This window comes from Aythya ferina (assembly GCF_964211825.1).
Source record: "Aythya ferina genome assembly, chromosome: W".
Taxonomy (NCBI): Eukaryota; Metazoa; Chordata; class Aves; order Anseriformes; family Anatidae; genus Aythya; species Aythya ferina.
Window position 1 is genome coordinate 53,809 of NC_140313.1, and position 20,328 is coordinate 74,136.

Here is a 20,328-nt window from a genome sequence, read left to right on the forward strand (position 1 = left end):
CTTTTGCTGCAGCTTTGAATATTGAAAGGAAAATACAAACAAGCAAGTAACTCTTTTTTTTTTTTTTCCACCTGGAATTACCTCAATCTTTCATTTACAAAGAAAAATCTAGGAGCAGAACAGATTACATGCCAAAAGAAGTATTCAATTCCATTCCACTCGCAGGAGAAATCACTTACTTCAGTAGGCTATCTGAGAACCAAAAGGCTATGCTGATGTGTTAAAACACACTACAGGACACTGGGGCCAGGCCCTCCGCTGCACCCACTTAAAACCCATCCCTACACTCACCAAGGTGCAACCCCAACCCAAACACAGACACAGCATTTCAGCCTCAACACAGTTTCCAGAACTGCTGGAAAGCAAGCTTCATACTCAGCGAGGCGTGCCCAGGCTACACAGGACAGGGCTTCGGGCACCTCTTTGCCTACCAAAGAAGACCGCCATCAGCACCTGCTTTGTTCAGATTCTAAAGACTAACATCACAGCCCACGTTGCCTGGGACACCTGATAAACAGAAGAGAAAGCAGCCATACCGTTTTCAAGCTGTCCCTGCACGTGTCGCTCCTCGATGATCTGCAACTTCTTCTCAAATCCTCAACCACTTCTGTGGAGAGCCTGCCATGGCACCTGCAAAGTAAGACCCTTCGCAGTCACCTCGTGCTACTTGGCAGTTCTGCTCCAATCCAGCTCACAAACAGCCCGCCCTTCTCGTGCTGATCTTCAGAGTGCAGCTTGGCCCCACTCAGCCTGTGCGACACACCTGTGAAACAAAAAGAAAAGCATAGGCTGAAGCAGCATCCAAAGACACAGCACAGCTAGGACAGTTACTCTCATCTGCTCCCTTACCTCTGCCTCCTCACCTGCCCTCGAGGAAGATGCTTCCATCTGCTCTCTTAGGCCAGCTACAACACACCTCTGAAATATAAACAGGATTTTTACTGTACTTTGTGCAGTTAAGTAACTGCAGTGACAACTGCACCACTAAAGTACCTGCTACATCTGCTCATCGCTCACCTTGCTAAAAGAAGCTGTGGTCAAGTCCTGTGTTGTACACTGTGTTTCAGCTTTAGCAAATGAAAACGGTCACAAGATAATCGTTCAGCTGCCAGCATTAGCACCCATCCCTCAACAACACAAAGGGACCCCGTTTACAATATTATCATTTCTAAACAGAAGCCCCCATACCTCAGCACCTCAGAAGTAGACCAAGCCAGTCACCGAGCTGCCTACAGAGCACTGAACTGATTCAAAGATCGAAGCCGTAATTCCTTTAAGTGGTATATTCTTTATTGCAGCGCTGGATGCACGGGGGATCTCTCCACCTATCGTGCATACCTAAAGCGGAAAGCAGTCTTGAATTTATACAATCAATCTATCAATATTCTACAAGCACCTATACATATGCATTACCTATCCCCGCCTTCCCTCGCTTCTTATGCTAATTAGCCTTTTGGCACCTTGCGCCTGCGTAGAGCCTTCCAAGAATTGTGGGCAGGGGTCTTTGGGACGTGGGCAGGGGTCTTTGGGAGGAAGACCCCGAGTCTTCCTCACAGTGTACTTTTCACCTTTGGTCAGGAATCTGCTGAATTGGCATGTTTCTTAATTGCGAGAGCTGGTTGTTGCCAATTCTTCCGTTTGTTGTATCTTTATAATGAATTCTAATGTCCAGTTTTGAGATTTATAGTCCTTACGTTTGTTTCTCTGTCCGTCTGCCGCTTCCTTATCATGAGTTTCAGTGTCTTGTTTCGAGATATACAGTCCATGTCTGGGGATTGTCCTTGCCTCCCCAATGCCTCCCCAATACCTGCTTAATCAATCCCCCCTTTTCTTTTCCCATGCAAATTCTTTTGCATCAGATACTTTCATTATTTACAGTAACACAACAAAGCAGGCATCTAAACAACATGCACACAAATATTCCTAACACTACTAATGCGATTAGAGCAATGAACACTTGTTTCAACCATTGAAAATTGGGCAACCAGGAGGTTAACTTATTCCATATTTCACTAAAACTCCACGAAAGATCATCTTTACTGATATCATGTAGGACCCTTGTCTGCTTCCATATTTCTTCCAGGTCGGTAGAGATCCTTCCACTCTGATCTACATACACACAACAACTTGTGTTTATTACTGTACAGACTCCCCCTTGAGCGGCCAGTAACAAGTCTAGGGCCATCCGATTTTGTAATACTACCTGTGATAAACTAGATATCTCTTCTTGTTGAGCCTTTATAGCATCCAGAGTTTTGTTTTCTAACTTCTCTATAATTGCAGAAATATTAACTATTGCCTTTTCCAATTCACTCACTCCTAACCATGGGATAAACCATCGCACAAAACTATGAAAAGCGGTGTGTCTCTCTACCATTGTATTGTTAATTTTTCATCTGATTCTCCGGATATGATTTCTCAAGTAACCTCGAGGCACTACATCATGTACTGTCATATTGGGGACTACCGCTCCAAGAGTGCAAGTTCCCTTCCAATTCTCAGGCAAGACCTTACAGGCTGTATCATTGCATAGCCAATACCACCCTTTTCCTTCTGGAACCGTCCAGCTGGTTGAATTTGCCCAACTGCTAGTTGTACTAATATCAATTTTTCGATTACAAGATGTCTGATTCCCCACATAAGTAGTACCTGTATTTATACAATCCTGTTTTCCCATACCCTTAGGCGGGTTACACCTTTGTACACATACATAGTAAGATTCCAACGGCACGAAGCTACTAACTTCTAGTTCCAAAACTTCTTAATATTTTCAACCCCAAGATGTGTTTTCCCACAAATTAGTCCAAGATAAGTTTGCAGGCAACGGAATCCCGATTAACGATACACCCTTATTCCCATGCTGTGGCAGATGGGTGCATACCCAACAGTTCGTCTTATTAGTTACTTGAGAAATTGTTTGTATTAAGGTCAGGTGTAAGTTCTCATCCCAAGTTGCCCACCCCGAATCCGAGAACCGCACCCCTGCAATCATTAGGATCTGGAAAACCGTAATTTTGTTGGTCCAATTGGAGTGGTGGTCTATATCCTCGCCGGGACCTTCTTCACCCTTGAATTGTGGATCCAAGCTGCTTGCTTCTTAATCTTAATGGCGGTGTGTGTTGTCAGTAATACTTGGTATGGTCCCATCCACTTTCCTTCCATTTTTCCTGTAGGGGTTGTCCTGAAAAAGTCTTTATATATATATATAAGCATATAAATATTCTGATCCTAACTGCGTTAGGTCCTCTCCACTAAATAGAAATTGCTATGGCCTTCCATATAAGATTTTGAAGGGACTCAAATTCCCTTTTATTCTAGGTTTAACTCTAATTCCAAGTAATGCTAAAGGGAGGGATTGAGGCCATGATAAATTAGCTTCTTATCCAATTTTAGCTATTTATTGTTTAATTAAATGGTTCATTTTTTTCTACCTGTCCACTTGCCTGTGGTCTATAAGGGGTATGCAGTTGCCAATCTTTAGAATCTTACTTATCTGTTGTACCACTTGTGCACAAAAATGTGAACCTCTATCAGAAGACATTGCTACTAGAATCCCAAAGCATGGTATTATTTCATTTAACAAGACTTTAACCACTTCTCTTGCTTTGTTTGTTCGACAGGGAAAGGCTTCAGGCCTTCCTGAAAACGTGTCAGTCAGAACCAGTAATAATGATACCCCCCTTTTCCAGGGAGTTCTGAAAAATCAGTTTGCCACTGTTGCCCCGAATAATTTCCTTTACCGATTATTCCAAATTTTATTCTATTCTTGGTATTGGGGTTATTGTGTAAGCAAATGCTACATTGTTGAGTTACTTGTTTTATCATATCGTCCCACTAATGTCTGACTCAGGCTCTTATGCAGTGTGCCAGCTCCCCAGTGCGTTTTGTTGTGTTCTGTAAGAACTATGGGCCATGTCAAACTAGAGGCTATTACTATGTGGTTATCTTTTAAATATACTCATCCATCTGGCTTCATTTTACCTTTCAAATCTTCAATTAATTTTAAGTCTTCTTTTGTATAATTTGGATATAGTTTGGATTTTACCGTCTGGTATCAAAGACAATGCCTTCACCTCAGTTATTTCAGCTGCCTGCTTAGCCTCTGCCAATCGATTTCCAATTTCAAAATCGGTGTTCCCCTTTTGGTGTCCCTGACAATGCATGATAGCTACCTTTTCTGGTTGTTTTACAGCCTCTAACAATTTTAAAATTTCTTCAGCATACTTTGTGTTTTCACTGAGCGGTCAGCAATCCATGTTCTTTCCAAATTGCTCCATGAGCATGTACCACGCCGAATGTATATTTAGAATCTGTCCAAATATTTACCCTTTTTCCCGCTGCCAGTTCCAATGCTCTCGTGAGAGCAACTATCTCCGCCTTTTGAGCTGATGTTCCGGGGGGTAAAGGCTTAGACTCGATTACCTGCTGAGTAGTTGTTATAGCATATCCAGCTTTACGTTGTCTTTGCATAACAAAACTGCTCCCATCCGTGAACCAAGTTTCTTCCGCATCTTCCATGGGCTCCTCCTTAAGGTCTGGTCAGCTGGAATACACAGTCTCTATAGTTTCTAAACAATCGTGAATCACAGGCTGTGCCGGAGCATCACTAAGAAAAGAGGCTAGATTCACAATATTAGTTATCACAATTTCCACGTTGTCCTGTTCTACCAATATTGCTTGATATTTCAAAATCATCAATTCTTGTTTAAGTTGTTTAAAGACTTTTTGTGCTTCTCCAGTCCAGACTAACTTTGACTGGTTAATCTTTATCAATTCACATAGAGGCTTTACCAATAGTCCATAATTATAAATCCAAAGGCGACACCAACCTGTCATTCCTAAAAAGGTTTGTAGCTCCTTTACCATTTGAGGTTCTGGAGTCTGGCAAACGACTTCCTTATGTTCAGTTCCTAGTTCTCGTTGTCCTTCCGAAATTTCAAATCCCAGATAGGTCACACTTTGTTGAGCCAGCTGGACTTTCTGTCAAGAGACTTGATATCCATTTAAACCCAGAAAATTAAGACGACTTATAGTCCATTGAATACAACTCCCTTTAGTCTCAGTAGCTATTAAGAGATCATCTACATATTGTAACAAAGCACCTTCAGTGTCCGGAGGCATCCATGTTTCGAGTTCCCTTGCTAATTGGTTTCCAAAAATAGTGGGGCTATTCTTGAATCCTTGAGGTAGTAATGTCCACGTAAGCTGCGTCTTTCTGCCTGAATCGGGATTTTCCCATTCAAAGGCAAATAGGTTTTGGCTTTCTGTGGCTAAGCCTAGGCAGAAGAAGGCGTCTTTTAAATCCAGTACGGTAAACCAGACTTGACTATTCTTTAATTTAGTCAGCAAAGTATAAGGGTTTGCCATTACTGGATGTATATCCTCAGTGATTTTATTTATGGCCCTCAAATCCTGAACTAGCCTATAGCTTTTTCATCTGCCTTTTTAATTGGCAATATGGGTGCATTGTATTCTGATTCGCATTCAATAATCTATACTGTAAAAATTTATTAATTATCTCTTTAATTCCTTTCCTATCTTCTATCCTCAAAGGATATTACTTAACCTTAATGGGTTTCTCTCCTGGCTTTAATTTAATAATTATTAAGGTCACATTTTTACCTCTTTCAGGGGTTTCAGTAGCCCAAACTCCTGGACATACTTGATCTGTGATCTCTAAAGGTATTTCACTTTTAGGGTCAGTTTGTATTAGTGCCAAACTTAACACATTTGTTAGTTGTTCTTCTCCTATACTTAATTCCATTTTCCCTTTTTCAAAAACAATTTCTGCTCCTACTTGCTCTAATAAACCTCTACCTAAGAGTGCCCATGAGGAGTTAGGCATATATAAAAATCTGTGTATGCTCCATTGTTTCCGTAACTTGTACTTCAAAGGTTCACAAAAATAAGCCTTTTCGGTTACACCTTGTCCTGGTTTCAGTTAGAACAGAGTTAATTTTCTTCCTAGTAGCTGGTAGAATGCTATGTTTTGGCTTAGGATGAGAAGAGTGCTGATAACACCCTGATGTTTTAATTGTTAAAGAGCAGTGCCCATACCAAGCCAAGGACACCTCAGCCCCCCCCCGCCCCGTCCTGCCAACAGGCAGGCTGGGGGTGCAGTAAGAGCTGGGAGGGGACAGACCCAGGACAGGTGACCCAAACTAGCCAAAGGGGTATTCCATACCATCTGATGTCAGGCTAATACCATCTGATGTCAGGCTAAACAATACATAGGGGTGGCTAGCCAGGGGAGGGGGCCGGACTGCTCGGGGTTAGGCTGGGCATCGGTCAGCGGGTGGTGAGCAATTGCATTGTGCATCACTTGTTTGTACATATTATTAGTAGTAGTACTATTATCATCATTGTATTATTATTATTATTATTATTATTATTTTCCTGTCTTATTAAACTGTCTTTATCTCAACTCACGGGCTTCACTTTCCATTTCTCTCCCCCGTCCCAGAGAGGGAGGGGGAGGGGGAGCAAACGGCTGTGTGGTGTTTAGCTGCCGGCCGGGTTAAACCACGACACATCTTTTACCCTAACATAATAATTCTGTGAAGGCATTAATGCTTGATTTAGAACTGAATACGTTGCCCCATATCAATAAGAAATTTCACTTCCATTCCTCCCCTAGCTTCATTATAACCAGCGGAGGTACTAGGGTAGATTCCCCAGGTCCTTGTTATTCCTGTTGAAATCAGGGGTCTATTATCCTAGGAAAAGGCTAGTCAATTTGTCCTCTGAAGCCAGGTCCAAACCGTTTTGTTTTATTTATTTATTTATTTATTACATTTCAGAGTTGGTCCAAAAATTCCATAGGGGTTTCTTTTAGACCTTGTTGGAAGCATATTCTCAATTCCCATTTCATCCAGATTTTAGTATTTACTTAACCGTTCATAATTTTCAGGATGATTCGGGTCTTAGTGGGGGTCGGTCAGGGGAATGCAATTGTCCACAGTTCCCTGAGCGGTCCCATCGGCAATCTGAGCTCGCACATGAACTCAGGTTGTTTTAAGAGTTAACTGGTTTTCTGTTTCTGTGACAACTCTCTCGGACCCATCATGGTCCCTTTGCCCTAAAGGGCTAACACCCATGATTTTAAGATCTCTGCCTCGGGCAGAGGCAGAACTATTATCATTCCTACATCCTCTTTCCCTGCTCATTCAACTTCAAACACCTTTAACACTTTCAACAACCCTTTTAACACTTCCTTTATCTTTCTCCAGCCTGTACTTCTCTAATGCCATCATCAAAGGCTCAGTCAGGGGCCAACTTAATTCCGTACCTTTTCCCACCAAGATGCTGAAACATCAGTATACATTTCATCCTGTTCTGCTTCTCCAAAAACAACACTAACTGTAGCAAAATATTATAGTTTAAAGTTCCATTTAGGGGCCACTTTTCTCCACATTCCAGCTTATAAAGTGGCCACCACTGATTACGATATTTTATCAATGTTTTCCTGTTCACACTTCGACCGGCAGATCCGCCAATATCCTTCCAGTGACTTAAAACACATCCTAACACACTTTTCTTTAAAATTTCACTGCTTGTTTGCCCCCCCATTTTCCAGTTTACACTTTCAGAATACACGTTACTTACAAAAGCATATCACAAAACGTATCACTCACAAAAATACGGGCACGCAATATCTTTCAGTAGAGATGTCACAAAACTACTATTACCAGCAATATTGCCAAAATCACAGTAACAATAGTCAGAGTCAAATTCCACGTGCGATAAGTCAGAAAACCGAACTGTGTAACACTGTAACGATATCTTTCTTATAACAATGCCACGAACCTACTATTACCACCAGAAAAATAGCCAAAATCACAGTAACAATAACCAAAGTTAAATACCATACTCCATGAGTCAGAAAACCGAAATAGACAACACAATTCCAGATGGACCTTAAAGCGAGCTCTTTCCTTAAGGTCCCCAAATATACTTATGGTGCTTACCACAAAGTATATACCAAACACTGCCTCGCAGAAGATCACCTTCTGACTTACAGACAGTTCCAGATACAGATGGACCCCAAGGTCCCCAGATATACTTGTGGTACTAACCACAAAGTATATACCAAATACTGTCCTGCAGAAGTCACCTTCCGACTTACTGGACAGTCCCAGATGACCGGCCTACCAGAAAACCAAACCAGAATAAAGAATATACTCACTTACAATGATGGGGTCCTTGTCTGCCTCCGCAGTGATCCGGTGAGTCGAGGAGTCCCTCCGGGAAATCCCGGGGGTACCCTAGGGAGTCCTGTCCCCAGCGGGTCCTGCGGTCCGGCAGAGAGGTCGTCCCATCTGGGGTGCCAGATTGATTCAAAGATCGAAGCCGTAATTCCTTTAAGTGGTATATTCTTTATTGCAGCGCTGGATGCACGGGGGATCTCTCCACCTATCGTGCATAACTAAAGCGGAAAGCAGTCTTGAATTTATACAATCAATCTATCAATATTCTACAAGCACCTATACATATGCATTACCTATCCCCGCCTTCCCTCGCTTCTTATGCTAATTAGCCTTTAGGCACCTTGCGCCTGCGTAGAGCCTTCCAAGAATTGTGGGCAGGGGTCATTGGGACGTGGGCAGGGGTCTTTGGGAGGAAGACCCCGAGTCTTCCTCACAGTGTACTTTTCACCTTTGGTCAGGAATCTGCTGAATTGGCATGTTTCTTAATTGCGAGAGCTGGTTGTTGCCAATTCTTCCGTTTGTTGTATCTTTATAATGAATTCCAATGTCCAGTTTTGAGATTTATAGTCCTTACGTTTGTTTCTCTGTCCGTCTGCCGCTTCCTTATCATGAGTTTCAGTGTCTTGTTTCGAGATATACAGTCCATGTCTGGGGATTGTCCTTGCCTCCCCAATGCCTCCCCAATACCTCCTTAATCAGAACAGTTCCGGAAGGAGCTCTTTCCTGTGACAAGGTTCCTCCAAAGGTTTACACTCTACTGGGGACAGGAGAGAAATAAAAATAAAAGTTTCAAAAACCCCTTATCTGTAAGCTTTCAAGATTCCACAGACCTCCTCCTCAAGCACACCGTTCAAGCACTATGCGAGCAGCTGCTCACAAGCAGCTCAACTCTCCCCCCCACACACACATCTGACAAACACCACAGAGATGACTGTGCCTGCTGCCCTTCAGTACGTGCCCAGAGGCAGACCAGATGTCTTCGCCAACACAGTCCAGACAATGTATTAGCACACCCATGCACTGCCACGTTAGCTGTCATCACTAACTGCCAGGCAGGACAGCTCCAGACCAGACACATACACACACAGCCACGCCGCAAACACTACAAACAAAACACACAACACAAGGCGCAAGAAAAAGTGACCCCCGGAGGGAAGCCCTATGGCAACAGCAAGTCACAACAGGTGCTCTGCACCAGACCCAAGGAGAGACTCGAATGTCACGACACGCGACTGGAAGACACTGCCAGAACTGGGATGATGGAGGCCTAAAAAGCCTGCCTTCAAGACAAGAGACCAGAAGGATGGGGACTGAAAACCCCATAAGACGGCGCTTAGGAAATCAATTCCCAAGCAGGAGCTCCTGATGCGGCCCAGATGACTTCTGCAAGAGTGAGGATGGAAACAGACGCCATCTCAAACCGAATATGGTGCACGAGACCTGAAACAGAACTGCATTTCAAGCAGCGACTGCAAGACAAGAAGTGCTCGGATCAGAGCCACGATGACAAAACAAGAACTGAGGCCCTTCAGCACCGCTACCAAGTCGCCTGTCTGGTCAGTCCAGTGTCAAAAGCTAGAAGGATATCAAGACCCGAGAAGCACAGAACAGACATTGCAGAAGCAACACTACAGGACAGACGAACAGAAGGAAACTGTCCTGCCTGGCGCACGCACTCACGCTACAAAATAATCCCGCTGCTTCTATTAGCCTGGTGACCCAGCCACAAGCAGCCTGAACGTGACCCAGCCTGAACCACCCTCGCAGTGGCACCAAGTATTTTCAGCCAGCTGGCTCCACGCTGCTCTGGCTCCCAGCTCCCATTAGCCACCCCAGATATGCAAATACCAGGTGCCCCCCAACTTAGCTCTCAGGTTGCTGCATGGTAAATTCCCTCCGCCTCAAGAAATACACAGGCACTGGTCGTCATCTTAGTCAATTGCCAGGCTCATCATCAGCTGCAAAAACAGAGTACCAGCATTCACTAGCATGCCGGTCATGATGCCCACCTTCTCCACAACGCTGACTACTGCTGACGCAACATACAACTATGCCCACCTGTTCCTCTCCAAATCCAAGCTCCAACAGTGCAACCAGTATCATCCACACCACCTGGGAAAACAAAGGGATTAAATGATCGTTGCATTCACAACAAGTCAGCCAATGGTGTTTTTTTTTGTGCGTGTGTGTTTTTTTTTTTTTTGTTATTGTTTTTTGTGTGTGTGTTTCCTGTATTTATTTATTTTTTTAGTCTGCTTTAGCTCAACGGCATGCAGAGTGCAGACAAGAAAACTGGGGTGTTTCCAGAAGCAACAATCCCCACGCTTTTGCTGTAGCTTTGAATATTAAAAGGACAATACGACCCAGCAAGTAACTGGAACTTTCTTACCTGGAATTAGCTCAAACTTTTCTTCACATTGAAAGAAAAATCTAGGAGCAGAACACATTATACACCAACAAAATTGAGTCCATTTCATCCCCAGAAAAAAAAAAACACATACTCTCATCCCCTCCTGTACCTCAGCCGCTTGCCTACCCCACGTGGCACACGCTTCCATCTGTTCTCTTTACCCACTTATAGCACCTCTAAAAGGCAAACTGGAATTTTACTCTATTGGCTGTAGGAAAATAACTGCAGTGACAACCGCGCCCCAAACTGAGCCAGCAGCCCCTACTAAACATCCCTCTCCTAAGTGAATTCCAAGCACTTAAAATCCAGAAATCCATAGACTCCAGCCTGCCTAAACAACCCTGCAACGGACAGAAGGAAGAACAAAGCACTGCCCCCAAAGAGCAGCCCAGGCAGAAGGAGCTCTCTGATGGCATGCCTGGGGCTCATATAGCATTTAGCCCCGCCCAGCACCCAAACCCGATCACCTGGGAAAGGGGAGGGGCAAAGCACATGAAAGTAGGAAGAGAGCAAAAGGAGCAGCTGTGTTTTGTTTTGTTTTTTCCTTTGTTTTTTAAAATCTGTTTTATCTCAAAAACATTCAGAGAGCAGACAAGAGACCTGTGGTGTTTCTAGAAGCAAAAATCCCCTTTTGCTTTTGCTGCAGCTTTTAATGTTGAACTGATAACGGCACCAAGCAAGTAACTGAAACTTCTTCAACTGGAATTAGTTTAAACACGCTCACCGTCATCTGCAAACACAGAGAACCAGCATTCACTAGCCCTAACCCTAACCCCAACCCTCACCCTAAACTCTAACCCTAGCCCCAGCTCTAGTCCCTAAGCCCAACCCTGGTTCCCGAGAACTTCATTTCCAGGCATGCTCTGGGCGCTCAACATGGCCTCCCGGAGGTCCGGAGGCCCAGAACTACATTGCCCGGCATGCTCCGGGCACCCAACATGGCCTCCCGGAGGTCCGGAGGCCCAGAACTACATCTCCCAGCATGCTCCGGGCAGTCAACACGGCCTACCGGAAGCCTGGTGCCGGAAAACTACACCTACCAGAATTCCCTGGACAGCCAGCACGGCCAATCAGAGGCCGAGTTTTCGAGAACTACATTTAAAAGCGCTCACTGTAACCCTAGCCCTTCCCGCCCTTACACAAAAAAGCCTCAAGCCCTATCCCTAAACATCCTCGAAACCCCTACGGACCTAACCCAAACTATTTACCACACTAAACCCCTGAAGTCCTATGCCTAAAACCCCTAACCCAATAAATTAAGACGCTCAAATCCCAAACCCGCAAAATTGAGATGCTCAAATCCCAAACCCGAAAAAATAGGACGCTCAAATCCCAAACCCCCTTCCAAAAAAGAAAAAGAAAAATCAAGAAAAAAAAATCAAACAAAACAAAAACAACAAAAGGGGTAGATCTGGTGGCATCTGCCCTGTAACCCTGCAAAAATCACGAGGGACCTAGAACAACAAAGCAAACGCACAAAATAACATTGACATCCTATCCATAAATGTGCTATAACAATTAATCACCTCCAAAGAGCTTCAAGCAATAAATGCACATACTACTAGATCGGTTTCCTCTAAAAGATCGTACCAGACCCTGACCCACCAAAAGAACCCTGCATGTAGCTAACAGAAGCATCAACAAAGCACTGACCCCAAAGAGCAGCCCGGGCAGAAGGAGCTCTCTGATGCCGTGCCTGGGGCTCCTATACCATTTGGCCCCGCCCAGCACCCAAACCCAATCACCTGGGAAAGAGGAGGGGGCAAACCACAAGAAAGAGAGCAGGAGCAGCAGCAGCTGTGTTCTTTTATTTATTTATTTATTTGGTTTTTCTGTGCCTATCCCTAGTTTACAGCATGCAGAGTGCAGACAAAAGAACTGGGGTGTTTCTAGAAGCAAAATTTACCGTATTTATGCCTCAGCTTTGAACATAGAAAGGACAATACAACCAAGAAAGTAAATGAAATATTTTCCACGGAAATTAGCTCAAACTTTAGTGTTAGGTCAGAGGTTGGACTCAATGATCTTGAGGTCTCTTCCAACCTAGAAGTTCTGTGATTCTGTGTGATTTACATATGAAGAAAAATCTAGGAGCGTAGGAAATTACACAGCAAAAAAAACAACGACGTAATAAGCAACGCGCATGCACGGCCCCACGGCCGCCTGCAGTACTCGTTTTCCACCAAAACGAGGCGGCAGAGGGCTCCCGCGGGCGTCACCGCGCATGCGCGCCCCCCGGCCGCCTGCAGTACTCGCTTTCCACCAGCAGGTGGCGGCAGAGGGCGCCCGCGGGCATCACCGCGCATGCGCGCCCCCCCGGCCGCCTGCAGTACTCGCTTTCCACCAGCAGGTGGCGGCAGAGGGCGCCCGCAAGCGTCACGGCGCATGCACGGCCCCCGGGCGCCTGCAGTACCCGAATAACAGCAGCAGGTGGCGGCAGAGGGCGCCCCCCGGGCCCCACCGCGCATGCGCGCCCCCCGGCCGCCTGCAGTACTCGTTTTCCACCAGCAGGTGGCGGCAGAGGGCGCCCGCGGGAGTCACCGCGCTATGCGCGCCCCTCGGCCGCCTGCAGTACCCGAGTAACAGCAGCAGGTGGCGGCAGAGGGCGCCCGCCGGTGCCACCGCGCATGCGCGCCCCTCGGCCGCCTGCAGTACTCGTTTTCCACCAGCAGGTGGCGGCAGAGGGCGCCCGCGGGAGGCCTTGTCGGGCGGATCACAGCTCGCCTACTGTGCCATTCGGAGCTTGGGGCTGTATTTTTTCCAACGTATTTGCTACCCACACCCCGCGGGGCAGCTTGTCTTACAAAGAATTCTCTCTGTTAATATTCTCTTTAAGGCGGGCACGAAGCATCCACTGCTCTTCTAAGCAAGCAACCTTCCTTCTGTGCTCCCTTCGGGATGCAGGACTATGTGCACTCAGATTTATTCCACTCATTTTTCTTCCCCTTTTCATTGGCACAGTCTCCAAGGACGCCTGGCTTTCTTCTCACAGACTCGCGTCCGTTTCAGTGTAAGGCATCTTTTCCCTCCGCTGCTCTAATCCAAATTCAAATTATCCAGATAAAACAATAGCGAGGTAAGAGAGAACTGTCTGAGTTAAAGTCACCATCTTTCTGTAACTAATTTAGCAGACAGCTGTACCACATCAGAGGAGGAGGTTTAGATGCTAACCAGGTCAGGCACATCACGGTCAAGTGAGCGCCCCCGGAATCACTAAAGAAACTTAAGGAAGAATCTACTAGAAGAAAGCTGTCTCCTCTTACCACCACCTATTTAAAAGATAGTGTAGTACAGGCAGCTCTACGTGCATAAAACCACATACACACAGTATACCTGACCCAAGTAAATTCCCTCTGAGAAGTCCACCATTAAGCAAAAGAGGTGTATTGTGGTGACATACAGCTGCCGTGTAATGATCCTGAAGGGATGAATCGCCCTATGTATTCCAAGGTACTCCTGTGGTTCGTTTGTTTTTTTTTTCAAGTACGTTCCCGCTAAGAAAAGAGTTCAGAATTGTTTATAACGAGTTCGTTCCAAGTGTCACTTTCTCACTTAACGTAGTAATAAAGATACGCTGCTGCTTTTGGATTTTATTTCCTTCTTGAATCTCACTGGTGTAATTCCAATGGTCAAACAACCTCTTCCAGAAAGACCAGCCCACTGCTTCACAGGAGAAGGAAAAGATGTCTCACACACGCTGGCTAGTACTAAAAAGAGTAATAGGAAGAGAAGTTCAGGCCATCAATGTAAGTATGTTTCCCTGCCTCTTCTGCTGGCTGGTCAAGTGGAATCCTCAGGACAGCCCCAGTACCTTGTGAAGAGCTTCTTAACGCCAGCACAACTTCAACCTGTCTTTTAAAAGAAAGCTGTTAAAGGAGCAGGAGACTGTTTTTAAATGAGAACAACCGAAAATAAAATTATCTGAAGAGCCACTTACTACTGGCATATTACCGTTTAAAAGGAAAATATTAATTACGTGCAGGTGCTCCAGTCTTCGTTGCATTTTCTGTGATTCACAACATTACCTTTGAACAAAAGAGTAAGAGGAACGGAAGGGAGGATATTAACTCGGGTAACCAAGGATTTGGTAAGCTGGAACTTGGTGTCTTTAACACTTTAGCCTTGGAGCAAAAATGTACACCCTGTACAGGCTGAGCTGACTGATGAGGCAGGTGCTCCAGGGTACGTGCTACCGGGAGGTAAGTAACAAACACATTCCGCAGCTATTACCAGAAGTGGGGTTTCAGGATATGCAGACTGGTTTCACAAAAAATATTAGCGGTCTGTTGGTGACAGACAATTTGAGGAATTCAGCGCTGCCCATTACAGACTCCTCAGATCAGCACTTAACGAGAATTAATAAAACGGTTTATTTTTTATATATATATATATATATATATATATATATATATACACACACACATATACACACACACACACACACACCCCTATGTTCAAAAAAATGCATACAGTTAAAATATCAAATTAGTGATCCGGTAACAACACTGTTCAAAACCAATCTCTTTTGTATGAACATTAAAATAAATGCACACTTTTAAAAGCATTTCTTTTTAGTGCTTCCAAAGCACAGCGTGTGCCAAGGCAAGGCCACCTGAAGAATCTCCGTCCTCCTCACGGGATGAAAGAGAACTGAAGTCAGGGACCTGGGAAGCCTCAGGTGCGCTTTCATAATGTCTGCAGATAAAAACAGAAGAGAGTCTGAGGTAGATTGTTTAGTAACCACCAAGTGGTAACAGTCACAGGGCTGTCTTTAGCTTTCATTAACACAACAGCAGTTTCTTTACTCTCGATCTACGCTGAATCTCAAGTTTAAAGGCATGGCTAGCAGTTCTCGGGAACAAGGCCCTCGTCTCTGTGCTGGCAACATGCAATATTACCAGTGCAGGTGTTTCTGGGAGTTTTGTTTGTTTGTTTGTTTTTTTATTGGGGGGGGGGGGGGGGACACAACAGATGGGATCTCTCCACAATGCAGACACTGTGTGCATTTGACAGTGCCCCATTTTAGTGCGATCCACTGCCTATTGCACGTAAAACGGCTAATGACAGTATTCAAGTGAGTAAATTCTCACCACCTGCAGGAGGGGCAGCAATGGTTATTTTTTTCAGCCTGTTGAGCAAAGAGCACCCTCCACAGGAAAAAAGCCACACCTTTCATAGCACGTCCCTAAGGTTACAGCCCAGCTTCTGCCGATAGAGGTTCGTAAAGTTAAAGCTCTGCTGCTTCTTCTCGGACTCTGACAGTAAGATCACTTGACCGCCAGGATGGCGAGGGCAACAGCTACGTCCTCTTCCACTCTTCTGCGGCACAGCAAACTCATTCCCGGTCCGTATTCCTCTGGCTGGTACACTATTATCTACCGTTCACCTGATTAACTCTGTTGGGTAGGCTGTTGAACTCTAGCTCCTCTAGCGTTCTCTCTAAGTGCTGTATTAAGACACGATTTTTAAACCTAGGGAAGTAATTTCATTTCTTCTTCCAAAAACAGCAGTTAAATAACTCAGTATTATTTGGCCACGACAAACAGTATTAGCGGAGGCTCTCTGTTTCCAGCATGGAAGAGCTTCCCTCATTTCTGACATCAGAATGGCAAATTTAATTTGATACAGCCATCTTTCCCCAACCCACGCAAATTCTGGGTCTTTCTTCCATAACCACCCGTATCTTTCTATTTCACACTTCAGCTCTAGGTAACGACCATTTACTTCAGAAAATACAACGGCAGTTTGACCGCTGAAACTGTAATAATTTAGGTATGTCAAAACAAAACACTTGTTTTGGAAAAGACTGAGATTTGCTATCATGAACAACGTTAGCGTTTAACTCCGAATCATTCGTATCTATACAAACCTTGCTCCTTCCCTTATAGCAAATTCAATGAAATACTTCTGAGTTTCCATCCGTCCTTGTACGTACCTCCTCAAGAAGAGAGAAGATTTTTTTCACGATCTTAAAGAAGAGATCCAAACAGATATTAGAAACAGATCTTGTAAATGCATTTTCAGTAAATCTCAACAGCCAAAGGAAAAACAACAAAGCCTAGAGTTTCCCATTTCTGCATACAGTAATGCACGTAAGAAAAAAAAGCCAGCATACCAATAATTTGAAGTGATATCGATTAGCTGATATTCAAATGTAACGCTGAATTTTGTTCTCTTAAAAGAGCAGTATCTAGAAACACCTGCCCTTGGAAAATGCAGACTAGGTTTAATCAGCAGAGAAGCCTTGTATCTCCACGAACACGCTGCCATGATCAGCAGTTAATAGAAACAAAGGGATACCGAGCCATGTTTCAACCTAGAGCTGTCATTTTTGAAAGCAGAGGTTTAAGATAACTACTCTTTACAAGATGACCGATCTATGTGGAGCATGAGCACGATTGTCTCGTATAAAGTTTAACAAAAAAAAAAAAAAAAAGTAGCGCAAAAGAATGAACCGGACACCTTAGATGTGAAACAACAGTATTTCTTCATTGGTTTCTGTGTTTTCTTCTCTGAACCAACTATGAAAACACGAATGGTGCTGTGACTAAGCCTGCTTAAGAGTGCTGCAGTAAGGACGGTGAGGATATAAAGTTGGACTCTGAATACATGTACTTACTTTCTTGTTCTTCCACTACTTGTACACGAGTAATCAAAAATCATTCCAAATCTGAGGTTTTATTTTCAAAATAGATCCTCATTTCAAGAAAAAGTCTTCTGTACCCCTAGCCTATTTTTAATACACTAATAAAGAACTTACTTCTTCCACGTTTGCAAACCTCTTTCACCACTCTGATTTTAATACCAGCATCGCTTCCCTCCAACATTGTAGGTGTTATTTTAAATCAATTTGGCACAGATTCAGAAGTAGACTCCATCACTCGTTTTTGGTCATCTCTAGCCACGCTGTAATTTAGAGGCCCTCGAACAAGTGCATTGGTACCAGGTTTACGATCCAAGCCATCTTTGCATCATTTAAGCAATTGAACTCATCATGTAGAGAGTCTAAGTCACCAGGTGACATTTCATCCTCTCCCTTAACAGCTGGAACCGAAGAAGCCATTTGCACAGACAAGCCATCAATTTGCTCTTCCAGCAACTGACAGTTTTCTGCTTTCTTCTCTCCATTACCATCTTGGACAGTACTGATACCAGTGTCTGAAAATTAAGAAGGAGCTTAGTAGTGCATATAACTGCAGGATCAAAAAACACAGAAGGACATTATTCTGCATCCCTTCTTGTTGAAAGTACTGTGGAGAGAGTTACTCAGCACTGTCAGATCACTTCAGTAGTTTTATTCACCCTTTGACGCAACCACAGGAATACCTCCTTTTGGGCTGCTACCGTCTCATATGACTGTCGTGAAGTTATTTGCTGTATTCCCATTTCAGTGACTAAAGCAAACTAAAGTTTCCCCTCCTTCCCCCAGTTCCAGCAAATTTTTCTTTCGACTCTGCTGCAACAGGTGGGTAAATTACTATTTGTGAGAAATTTAAAATTTTTTTTTTTTTTTTTTTTTTACACACTTTCCTTCCCCACTTCTCCCTTCCCCACTATAGAATACACAAATGAGAATTAAAAGCTGAAATGAAATCCTTGCTACCGCCAAACCATCGTGGTGAAAGGTTTCAGCACTTTTTAGAAACAGTTCCAAATTATTGCTCATTCAGGACTTCGTTACCTATAGCAACAGCCTGTTTGTCTAAGCCGACCAAAGAAATTCAGTCCCAATTAACTCTAAAACTTACGTGTCCTTTTGAATTAACACAGAAAGCACGGAGACCTTTTTTTTTTTTTTCCTGCACACTATGTCCATTTATGACCACACAAGTTCCTGTACTACAACAACTCCAACACACCTTTATTTGTTGGCATGCCTTTGAGGTTCAGATATGGTGACGGAGATCCAGCAGCACAGGGTGGCCCTTTCCCACCAACATGGTTTGTCACAACAGTGACTGTGGCCGTCGCAATAGCGGCGACGTGCTACGCCTTCTCTCTTTAGTGATGCTGGAGTATTGGGCTCTCCAGGACGCTTGATCTTATTCTGAGGCCCAGCAACAAATTTATCTGCTTCATCTATCATCGTACCCTGAAAAGACTTTTTTTTTTTTTTTTTAATATAAGTAAAAAACAATTGCTTCGTCAATTCACTACCAGAGTATTTGCCTCCGTGTTACAATTCAGTTACTTTTCAAATAATGATACAGCAGACAGCAAGACTTCTCCTACCTTCTCATCCTGTTTGAACAGACTGCCAAGTGTATGAAGAAGCCTTTTTGGTTGATCTGGATCAATCTCCCGAAGGGGTGAAGGCATCATTTTCAACTACTCCTGATGATTTCCCCTTTGAGCAACAGGAACGCCGTGAAGGCAGTCTGCAGCAGAACAAGGTATCTAAATTTAGTCTACCTTAAGACTAAGGAAATACAAGCCTCGCATGCTTCCATTTCCAGTGTTAGCATTTAAGATCTAGAAATCACTATTTCCTCCCTCTACAAAACAAAGGAAAAGCAAAAGGCAAATAAAGCCCCTCTTTCCTTTCACCATCACTATAAGAACATCTACTGCATCCTGTTGCACAGGAAAGCTCACCCATGAAACTGAATTTTCAAATTCCAAGCACGCACAACATGTTTTGTGACAGAAGGCAGAAATTTCATTCTTTTCCTTCGGAATCTAGGGAAGGACGACTGACCCAAGAAACGATGCAAAGTCTACTTCCTCTCCCACACCGAGGACAGAAACACTACTTAGGTGAATTAAATAGCTGTACCAGAATATTAATAAATAATTGTGTCCATTTACCTTCATCCTGCCCCACGATATCCCTGCGTGTTTTCAGAAGATTGGTTCTCATTCCGGTTAGCTGATCTAGAAGATTGTGACAAGACATATCATATGCATTTCTGAATGCCCGTGGCTTCAAATCCTAGTTTTATAATAAAACAAGTAACTTTCAGTTAACCCGCGAGTTCTCACGCACAAAGAAATTGCTCTGTGGGCTGTACTACCGTTAACTACTAAAAAAAAAAAAACAAAAAAAAATTCCAAAACAACTTCAGACATTCTGAACGTATTCTGAAACAACTTTCTTTCCATCTCTCCGGAAAGAGCTTTCCTCCTATCTGTGACAAAGGAAAAAAAAAAAAAAAAAAAAGTTGTGATCGCGGGAGTCGTTACACAAAGCCACACTCTGTGAATTCACTACTACAGTTAAGATCATTTTTAGTCAAAAATACCTCGGCAGCAATGCTATCACTGCAAACATAGCGTTGCCAAAAAAAAAAAAAAAAAAAAAGAAATTCAACTCAAGATATAGGAGAGGGCGAGCTAAAAGCACAAATAACATGACCGATGGAGGCTGCAACAACCACCTGGTAGATGGTTGTCCACAGCCCTCGGATTGCATGGTCGTCTTTCCTGACAAACGAATACTGGAAGAACAGAAAAGATACACCGTGTGTCCGCAAAAGCCTTCGGGGAGACTACTGAAAGGAAAACCAAACCAAAAAACTAGGAACAGCAAGTGGCGTATACGTCAGTTTTGTTAACAGAGCACCACTAATGTACCAGGAATTTCCACATTCTTCGCCCCTCCTCTACCTTGAAAATGTCACCCAATTCTGTCAGTGTCTTCACCATCAGCATTTATTTATTTATTTCGTTTTTCACGTGGACATCCGAGGAAAACATTGAGTACCCTGTCAT

The 20,328-nt window shown here is 43.8% G+C and overlaps 2 long non-coding RNA genes across 8 annotated transcripts; both read right to left on the reverse strand.

Annotated features, from left to right (window-relative positions):
* Positions 1-1,268: 1,268 nt before the first annotated feature.
* LOC311426553 lies at positions 1,269-12,333 on the reverse strand. Of its 2 annotated transcripts, XR_014686854.1 has the most exons (4): positions 12,271-12,316; positions 10,597-10,637; positions 10,266-10,319; positions 9,781-10,165 (listed from the first exon to the last, which is right to left on the reverse strand). It is a non-coding gene; the product is annotated as an uncharacterized lncRNA (long non-coding RNA). The 2 variants fall into 2 exon arrangements; XR_014686853.1 differs by lacking the exons at positions 9,781-10,165; positions 10,266-10,319; positions 10,597-10,637 and adding an exon at positions 1,269-3,191 and having other exon boundaries at positions 12,271-12,333.
* Positions 12,334-14,128: 1,795 nt separating this feature from the next.
* LOC311426548 lies at positions 14,129-20,303 on the reverse strand. Of its 6 annotated transcripts, XR_014686835.1 has the most exons (8): positions 19,426-20,302; positions 18,850-18,995; positions 17,378-17,775; positions 16,487-16,585; positions 15,230-16,063; positions 14,569-14,642; positions 14,429-14,465; positions 14,129-14,324 (listed from the first exon to the last, which is right to left on the reverse strand). It is a non-coding gene; the product is annotated as an uncharacterized lncRNA (long non-coding RNA). The 6 variants fall into 6 exon arrangements; XR_014686834.1 differs by having other exon boundaries at positions 14,429-14,642; positions 19,426-20,303; XR_014686836.1 differs by having other exon boundaries at positions 14,129-14,465.
* Between the last annotated feature and the right edge of the window lie 25 nt (positions 20,304-20,328).